At 35.9% G+C, this 9986-nt stretch overlaps 1 long non-coding RNA gene across 1 annotated transcript; it reads left to right on the top strand.

Moving 5' to 3' along the window:
• Window positions 1–2036: 2036 nt before the first annotated feature.
• Window positions 2037–4390, top strand: LOC142106568 (uncharacterized). Its single transcript, XR_012679743.1, has 4 exons — window positions 2037–2186; window positions 2280–2403; window positions 3078–3161; window positions 3973–4390. It is a non-coding gene; the product is annotated as an uncharacterized LOC142106568 (long non-coding RNA).
• Window positions 4391–9986: the final 5596 nt, after the last annotated feature.

The raw sequence follows: 9986 nt of genomic DNA on the forward strand, positions 1-9986 counted from the left end.
GTCGAGGAAAACCACAGACAACAGTGCCAAGACCACGTGTCTTGACTCATGGGACTGATATTAAAATATATATATAAAATATATATAAAAAATATTTAACCAATGACAAAATTCATACTATAGAAAAAGTAAAAAAAAAAAAAATTATTTAATAAACATACAAAATGTATACACACAATAATTCATCAATAAAAATAACCAAAATCAATAACTAAACTGGAATAGGTGTAATATAGCAGCAGCAATTAATATGAAGATATCACTTCATTCCAATGCATGAGAAATGAAATAGCAAAAACGCCAATGAAAATTACACACAAGCTGCTTTCAACTCTGCATCATGACCCTAATGTACATATTAAAAATCCATGCAGTAATCCTGAATGCCCAGGAAAACAATGGCACATAGGACCAATGATATTACCAGACAGTCTTGCAGGGATTAATAAACGGCAAAAGTGTTCCAGAAAAGTGAATTTTTGAGAAGAATTGTTGGCCTTGGACTCTCTATCAAATGCTGGCCTCTTCTCTCATTTTGTGTTTACTGTAAGTACTGTAATATGCTAAACTGTAATTGGTGTGAAACCCTTTTATTCAGTGGTCGACATAAGAGTGTATATGGTTGTATGCCATACCGCCACTTCCCCTACTGCCTTCATTGGAAAACTATAAAATTCCACTTACTTACATTCCCATTACATTTTTCATTCCACCACTTCTAAAATTTCATACAAGCACTTCTAAATTTCCACTTCTACCACTGCTTTTATTGAATACTGAATCCAACCCAGACCACACAACTGACAATACTGGCAAGTAAGTTAAACTTGCCAGCCAATACTCTGTATACACTTAGGTCACATGCTTACTGCATGCCTACAATTTATCAGTGAAGATATTGAGCATGTGTAATTCATATGTATCTAAATTTTCATGGCCAATCTGGTAACCCTCATAGAAGATTGCATACATAGGCTTGATTTACATTTTGAAGAACTCTTACTGTCATGCGCAAATTTCCGCTTTGTTTGCCTGTGTATGCATTGCAGCCCTCTACACTGCAATTGATATACAATAGAGGCGTGTAAGTGTGCCAAAACTATCATATATACAGCCTTTTCTGATCATCAAGATCATAAGCATGGATCCTTTCAAGTGTAAAATGAAATTTAAAAAAAACACATCGTACATACACCCCAAAGGGAATCCAGCACTTGGTCTGCTTAGTGCAGTTACTAGTTGGCAAAAAGTTTAAATAAAAGCTGAAAGAATCTAGGTAAGTGCATGCACCAAAAAGGATATATCTATAGGGTTTATGGCTGGAGCCATCATAACAAAGGATATAGCAACCTGGGTATTATGATCCAAGATCATAATTTAAAGAAAACTGATACTTTATAAATGCCTGTTTATACTCTCCAGTGTTGAAATGTGATCAGAGATTTATCTGGTTTGCTGTGGGTTTCTATTTCAATTCAAATGTGTACTGTTTGGCCATTCAACATAACCCCAATGTGTTTACAAAGACCTTGTTGTAAATATGGAAAAACAAAATAGCAATCTTTCATTATCTGGATAACACTTATATAGTCAAAGCAATTCCAGTGTTGATATTCCAAAAGGATTCAGTTATGTAAATTATAACAACCCATAAATAGCAAATAACTTTAGAGCTTTGTCTTGGACCTAATCAAAATTTTACCTTCCTAGGTGTATCCTTCTAAGTAGTGATAGATCAAGCTTGTCTTTTCGAAGAAAAAGTAGATAATTAACAGAACAAAAATTATGTTTCCGTTGGTTGAGAATGGCACTGTATAAATAACTGATAACAAGTGTTTTTACATTGTAACTGGCATAGACTTTTCTGTGAAAAAGTATTTTTGTGATAGGAATAAGTAAATACAGCATATCACTGAAACAGGATTTTGTTAAAAAAAGAAGACTTCATGTTTACTTTCACTTCTTCCAAACTTTCCACTATAAAGGAAATTGAGGTTTTGAGAAAGTCCCATTCATGACTCAGGAGATAAAGAATTCAGTACAAGTGTATATAAGCTGCCAGATGTTACTACAGACAGCTGTCTATACTAACATATAGTCAGGGGAGATCTGTACTTCAGCTGTCATGGACTCCAAGTGTATTGTCATCCTTTGCTTTATTTTGCTCTCTGCTACTCCTATACAAGGTACAGTTATACAAAGATGGATTATCTTTTGTGTATTTCTTTGTTATTTTCTACATAAGCACTCATCCCTTTTTTTTTTTAATATGCAATCAGGATTTGCTCTACCTCGTGGGAACCGGTGTTTGTGCAAGAATATTTCTCATAGACTTAATGTGAAGAAACTAGCACAGTTGGACATTTTCCCAAGAAGCTTTGCATGTGAAAATATTGAATATATGTAAGTAGGCATAATGTGGTCCTAAAATGTCTAATGCAATAATAGTACATGAGAAGAGTCAGGTCACATAAATACCCCATAGTCATATCTATCTATATGAAAAGACTGTTTCTGAAAAAGAAGCTACAATAACTTTCAATCAGTTAAGTCAATCTCACCTAGGTATGAGCATCATCACATAAAACAATTTGTTAACCTAGGTTTTTTTTGCTCCTACATACATCATAGCAAAACTATTGCATGTATGAAATTGTGACATGTGAAGACAGGCAAACTCTACAGTGTTATTTTATTGCAACTTTTAAGGTAGTTACAGAGAAGTAATATAAAGTTAAAATATTAAAAGTGATATCAGACAATCATCTGTGTCAGAGATACATATACTAGAATTAAGGTTTTTGCAGAATCATCTCTATAGCTCGATAATTGAAAATCTGAAAATCTCACAATAAACAATTAGATACAGTCAGCTAACAGAATGTTCAGCACAAAAAGGAGCATTCACTTTCATACTATCTAAGAAGATTTTGACAAGACATCTGCACTAGTAATAACAAAAATTGGAGGCATATGTAAAAAATGAAAATGGAAGACTGAAATATGTATTTTTTCATGTGTTATGTATGAAATTTACCAAATATGTTACAAGTCTACTTGATGTCATTGTTTCACAGTGCTACTTTGAATGACTCAACTGTTACAAAATGTGTTAGCCCTGACCTAAAAGAAGTAAAGGCTCTACTGGGTGGAAAAAATCGGTAGGTATTACTCTGCATGTTTTTTGCTTTTTGTTTTTAAAAATGGTCTTTTCTGTAGAATATGCTAGAGACTCCCATTGTCACAGTGTATCCCAAGTACTGAACACCTGAATGAACACCTCAGTAAAAATGGTGCCTGAAAAACATTGTGCACATTGCTATGTCAAATCATATATATGCAATCATTGCTTGATAATAGCAAGACACATTTTTAAAATTCCTGATGTCTGAGAATATAATTAAAAAACAGCCACTTTTTGATGTGTATCTACTACTCTCACAAAGGGCATGACTGAAACAATGTTGGTGGGCCCAGAGGATCCAATGGCCCTACATCTTAACAATGGTAGCATATCACTGACAGCTGGGACTCCAGGGTCAGAGGATGTAACCATGCCAATTAGCTCCTGTAGTCAGTATAGCCAGCATTCATACTGTGCTTGTGAGGCCCCAGCCCTCTCATAGGATTTTTTGTGAATTCCCCCTACCTGCCTAACAGGCCACAGGAGAGACCACTGCCATACTTCTGTTCCAAAGAGTGTCATAAATGTGGGTGTGGGGAGTTATATTGTATATGAATATAGAAAATAAATGTTATCTAATTACTCTAGGTTTCTTTTATTTTGGAATAATATCCACAAACTATGCAAAATATTAGAAAATGTGTTTTTTAAAATAACATGCATAATTTTATAAGAAATGTTCTTTATTCAGTTATACATAAATTGTATTGAAACAATGTATATTGTTTAAAATATGTAATATGTAAAGCTTAAATAACATCAAATGTCCCCTATTTTAATTCCTCTAGGCACCTGAAACATATTCCTGTGATCTATCACTAATTAAAAATAAAGAATGGATATAAGAAAACCTTTATAGACACATGCTGGACCTACTATTACTATGGATAATTTTGCACTGTAGTGGAACAAATATAATATGTAAAGGAATTCTGTTTTGTCTTTTAATTAATGTTCTACAATGACAAAGGCTCTCTGCTCCTGTTGTAAACTTTGTATAATGTATGTAAAATGCTGTGTAAAGATCTGTACAAAAACAAAATCCTAACTGTTTATCAGTACATGTAAATATATTTAACATTTATAAATAATATAGATCCTCCCATGTAAGATATTTATCAAAGGTATTATATATTTTTGTAGGAAAACATGGAAGATATATTTTATATTTTGGAGCAATTGTGTATGTAATTGCCTGCGCATACTATAGTTCAATAAAGATGAATTTATATTCTATTTGTAAAAAATTAAGTTTGTTTTGTTTTATTCTTTATTAAGGTTCACTGCTCTTCTTTAAAGAATATATAATATATCGGTTTGAGATTTCTGAATATGAGAATCACTACAAAAATACAATAAACTAAAATACAATATAAAATCACAATTGGTAACTTTCTAATTAGTGTCAAATGTAACAAAATTGTGACCACACTCATGTCATTCAAAGGAAGCCACTGCTAGTCCTCTTATATCGAAACAGTATTTTTCTTGGCAACAGGAGTGTTCCCTGAGGAGGTGCCATTGCACAAAACTAGTTCCAGTGTATCTGATAACCCAGTTTCTAAGTTTGACACTTTGTTTTTTGCTACTTAGGCTAATAATGTTTCAGTATAATTAGACTAACATTGGCTTCCTTTGATCATGGTGAGTTTTGTCACTTCATTGCAACATTTTACATTGCTTGTGGGTGGTGGAGGAGCCTCAGCAGCATCCTTCACCACAAACCTGGGAGCAGTAACCAGATAGACCTGAGGATTATCTTACCCTATATACTATAGTCTTGTCAGTAATTCACCTTTCTAATTAGGAACAGAATATTATTGATGGAATATCAAGTTCATATGTTGTTGCCTTCACTCACATAAGAAAAAAAAAGCATTCTCAAACGAATGTAATCTCTTTAATTCATATCTATGATGCATTAATATTATTGCTATTATTATTTAGACGGAGCAACAAAGTGTTTGTAGCACCATGCATTAGGGGTTAGAGCAGACAACAAAATCATATAATGAACAATCAGCAACAAGTTAAATAGTAGGGGAGAACATCTACAAATGAAAAAATGAGCAGATGATGACGAGTTGTATGGAGCAAAAAATAAAGAGTTTATGCTTTAAGTATTTGTATCCCACAATTCAACCATCATGGCACAATATCATCAGTTAGACCTCATTCTAAGACAAAATAACAAAAGGGAAAGACTGCCTTGGTGGATTCCAGTGTGAATAAAAGCTATGTTTGCCTTTTGTTTCATACATGACATATAGGATAGCACTACACAACCTGAGAAGCCAAAATCTGGAAAAAAAGGTGAGCTGAAAAAATAAGATCTATAACCTTCCCTAAGTTATGAGCAGCATGTTTACAGTTTGGAAATGTTACCTGGTCCTTTTCAACAAGAAATGACAAAAAAAAAAAAAAAATGAAAAAAAAAAATGTAAATAATATATTTTTGAGGAAATGGGGGTCTCTCAAGGCTAAACAGTCTACCGAGATTCCCTGTACCGGGGTAAAGACTCAAACCCAGGCAGATATCCAACTAAACCAATGGTAGCTTTGATTAACAAAACACCAACAACAGGCACAATACCAACATATGTACAGTAGAAATCATTACAGGTATATACAATAGTACATGCAATACAATACCAGTCCTGTTATGGCCATTTTGGGATATCTAACTATAGGCTTACACTTTGTTACCAACTCCTTGCACACTCTTTAACACAAGAGCCGTGATTGTTGAGCCTCAATGACTGCCAGCAAGGCAGCGGTCCTGCTTCACTGACACCTCGCTTTTGGCAAGTGCACAGATTCACAAGACCTAGGGTAACTTATCCGAAGGAAGAGACAAAGGTCCTTGCAGTCCTTATACTGATCTCCATCTTTAGTCAGTGGGCAAGACCAGTACTTCCTACACCAGCCTGGCAGGAAGTGTCACACTCCTGTCTTCAATAGAGTCAACCCAACTGCTCATAATTGCTCCTTCTTATACCCCCAGCATAGTCTCAGGCTACAGTGGTGTGTCTGGCTTTCCTCTGTGTCCTGGGATTTTAAGCCATAAAAACACAATACACATTTTTTAATTATGGTGATTAATCAGGCACGCAGAGCCACCATATAACACTTGTGATTACTCTCCTAACACTTATCTACTTTGCCTAGCGATGTAGCTACCAGCACAAGCTTACAGTCTCTTACTTTTAGCCTGTAACATGTGGGTAAATAGCAATGTCATAAAAGAGCAGAAAAATTACAATGTATATAAATGGTTACAGCATAATGTAATGTTGACTATTCACTCCAGTGGCCTAGTGGTTAGCTAGTGGTTAGCACTTCTGCCTCACAGCACTGGGGTCATGAGTTCAATTCCCGACCATGGCCTTATCTGTGTGGAGTTTGTATGTTCTCCCTTTGTTTGCGTGGCTAATATTCTTCAAGAACATTATGAGTGGAGAAATTGTATCATGATAGTTATTGGAGAAGCTAACCAATGACAAAACTTTTTGAGAAAAGGCACTTGCAGTATACTAGGTAACAGTGTAGGACCCCCTGGTACAGTATTAAGCTGTGCTTTAGAACATAGGTGTATGTATATAAACCCAGTATAATGTTGCAGTTTATACAAACAGCAAAAAAGAGCTTAAAAGTGTAACAAAGGTTGCAACCTGTTTCAGCATAAATAGGCATGTAGCCTGATCATCTAGTATATATACATAGATTACAACAAGATTTATAATGACATCAATGTAAGCAAATTAAGAAAAAAGTGCAATATGCTAGAACTCCTTACAGAGAGGAGGGTAGGTAGTCCAAAAAAGAGTCAATCAAGAGTACATATAATGTAGGGGACACAACATAAAAATGAAAGGCACTTCCCATGAATCCAATGATGAAGTGAATAAAGTCAATGAATGAGGACAGATCCACTGTAGTATAATGGTAGCAGGACAAGAAGTAAAGGACACTTACCCCCTAAAGGTTCTCAGATGTTCCGGTCTCATTAGGTCCCTCTGTTGATAATCAACGTGTTCAAAGATGCCAGAAGTGGGTGCCTTGGAGATTGAGTAGTCGCTGCCGCGGCTAAACTCATCGTGCGCATGCACATGCGGCTAGGTGTGTGAAATAGTGCCGTTCTCAGCTCTAAACTTGGAAATAGAGCAGTGCGGATGAAACGGAGTCCTAGTGTTCACAATAGGTGCAATATCCAATGCATTTCGCATATAGGCTTTATCAGGGATAGCGGTAGTATGTGGGAGAAACTGAGAAGTTTAAATAGGCGCAATAGCCCGAAGTGTCCCATGATTGATGGAGACAGAGCCAGCCTACTATTGGTTGAGTCAATGACTGGTAGCAAATTTGGCTAGTAAAAATTTTTTCTTTAATTCCTAATAGGTGGAATAACAGTTCATAGCATAATATTCATGGAAAAAAGAACCAAAATATCATAAGCAAGCAGTATTATATATAACTGGTATTTAGACAGACCATGTAATATATTAATAATGCTCAATAATAACCGTTTATACAGTAAAGTCCTGACATTAAAATAATCTTTTTCACATTTGATAAATAGATCTATTTCCCTACAACTAGCCTGAACACTAAGTTAACAGTATTCCCTTTTAATAAATAAACCTATTTCCCTTCAACCAAAGAGCCACAGCAATAAATTAAATAGCATTTTCGTTTAATAAATATAACCATTTTCCACAACCATACCCTGCATTAAATAATTCATATTCACATTTAATAAATAGCAGTCCTACCCAAACTCAGCCCCATATTCAATTAATAGCCCCAAACCACCCCAACATTAAATTAAAGGTCCTGACACCTCACCTTAAACTAATAAGCCCCACTATTAAATTAAATTGCCTCACCATCAACCCACAAATAAATAAGTAGCCTACCTCCCACAATATATTAAGACCCATCTTCCCCCACACATTATATTAACGTACCCCCCCTCACATACACATTCTATTAACATAGTCCATACACTGTATTTGTGCACACAGAATTACACTTAGGGGTATATTTACTAAACTGAGGGTTTGAAAAAGTGGAGATGTTGGCTATAGCAACCAAATTTTAGCTGTCATTTTGTAGAATGCACTATATAAATGATAATTAGAATCTAATTGGTTGCTATAGGCAACATCTCCACTTTTTCAAACTTGCCGTTTAGTAAATATAGCCCCTTAGACAGTTGTCTTTGTAGAACTAAAGCAGCTGCAGGTGTATAGGTGGTCCAGACCTATCAAATTTCACATAAACACATATACGATTGATCCAGCGCTATCAATATGTGTAATACAAAGTATATTAAGGTTTAAACTTGTCAGGTGCTTACTGGACAATATGTAAAAATATATAGGATAGCACTACATAGCCTGAGAAGCCAAAATCTGGAAAAAAAGGTGAGCTGAAAAACATAAGATCTATAACCTTCCCTAAATTATGAGTAGCATGTTTACAGTTTGGAAATCTTACCTGGTCCTTTTCAACAACAAATGACAAAAGAAAACCTAATAGGTTTGCAAAAAATGTAAATAATACATTTTTGAGGAAATGGGGGTCTCACAAGGCTAAACAGCCTATCAAGATTCCCTGTACCGGGGTAAAGACTCAAACCCAGGCAGATATCCAACTCAACCAATGGTAGCTTTTATTAACAAAACACCAACAACAGGCACAATACCAACAGATGTACAGGAGTAATCATTACAGGTATATACAATAGTACATGCAATACAATACCAGTCCTGTTATGGCCATCTTGGGATATCTGGACAGTGTAGTGAGAGGAGAGCAGATCCTTGGCTACACACGCTAGATGGAGTAGACTTTGTGGTTATCAGCCCGCCTGCCATCTGCTGACTCGGACCCGCCTGGGTCGCCTCGTGTCTCCCACTGCCTGGACTCGCCTGCTGTCTCCTGCCGTCTTCCCCATCCATCCTCTACACGTGGCTCCTCTCTGACCGCCGCCACAGTCTCTGGTACCGCTTCCTGCTCACCCTTATCCGTCCGCTGTCTCCTGCCGCTTGAGCTGCCTGTGTCTCCTGGTCACCGCCGCCTGGTCTTCCTGACAAGTTCCCCTGGACACCCACAGCCTTGGCCTGCCTTCCACGCTGCCTGCTGCCCGCTGCCGTTCCTGATCTCTGGCCCTCCTGAGGACTACAGCGACCTGTGGTAATCGGCCCTGCACTCCTCTGGACACCCGCTGCCTGAAGCTCCTGCTTCTAATTCTCCTGGCAATCACAGACGTCGCAGACTTTCTTCCAGCAACTTTGTCTCATCTCAGACTTCACAGACTTTCACCCAGTGACTTTGTCTCATCTCCCGGGTTTGTTCTCATTCTCATTCTCCTGTTTTCACCCTAGTCCATATTGTACTGTATTTATTGTTCTCGGCTTCCTTTGTAGGCCTTATTTTTATTTTTATTCCACTTGTATTTCTTTATTTATTTCTTTATTTATTATATTTTTATATTTATTTTCTCCATTCTTTATTTTTATTTTTCGCTCTCTATTTTTATTGCATTTACTGTACTTATTTTTATTTTTCGCTCTCTGTTTTTATTGCATTTACTGTATTTATTTATCTCTATTTGCATTTCTTATTTACTTATTTACTGTATTTAATTATTTCTATTTGCTTCTCTTATTTACTGTATTTAATTATTTCTATTTGCTTCTCTTATTTACTGTATTTAATTATAATTTAATTATTTCTATTTGCATTTCTTAATCTATTCCAACAGCATTTTATTTCTCCCTTGGTACTCCTCTGCTCT

The sequence above is a fragment of the Mixophyes fleayi genome, chromosome 1 (genome assembly GCF_038048845.1).
Source record: "Mixophyes fleayi isolate aMixFle1 chromosome 1, aMixFle1.hap1, whole genome shotgun sequence".
NCBI lineage: Eukaryota > Metazoa > Chordata > Amphibia > Anura > Limnodynastidae > Mixophyes > Mixophyes fleayi.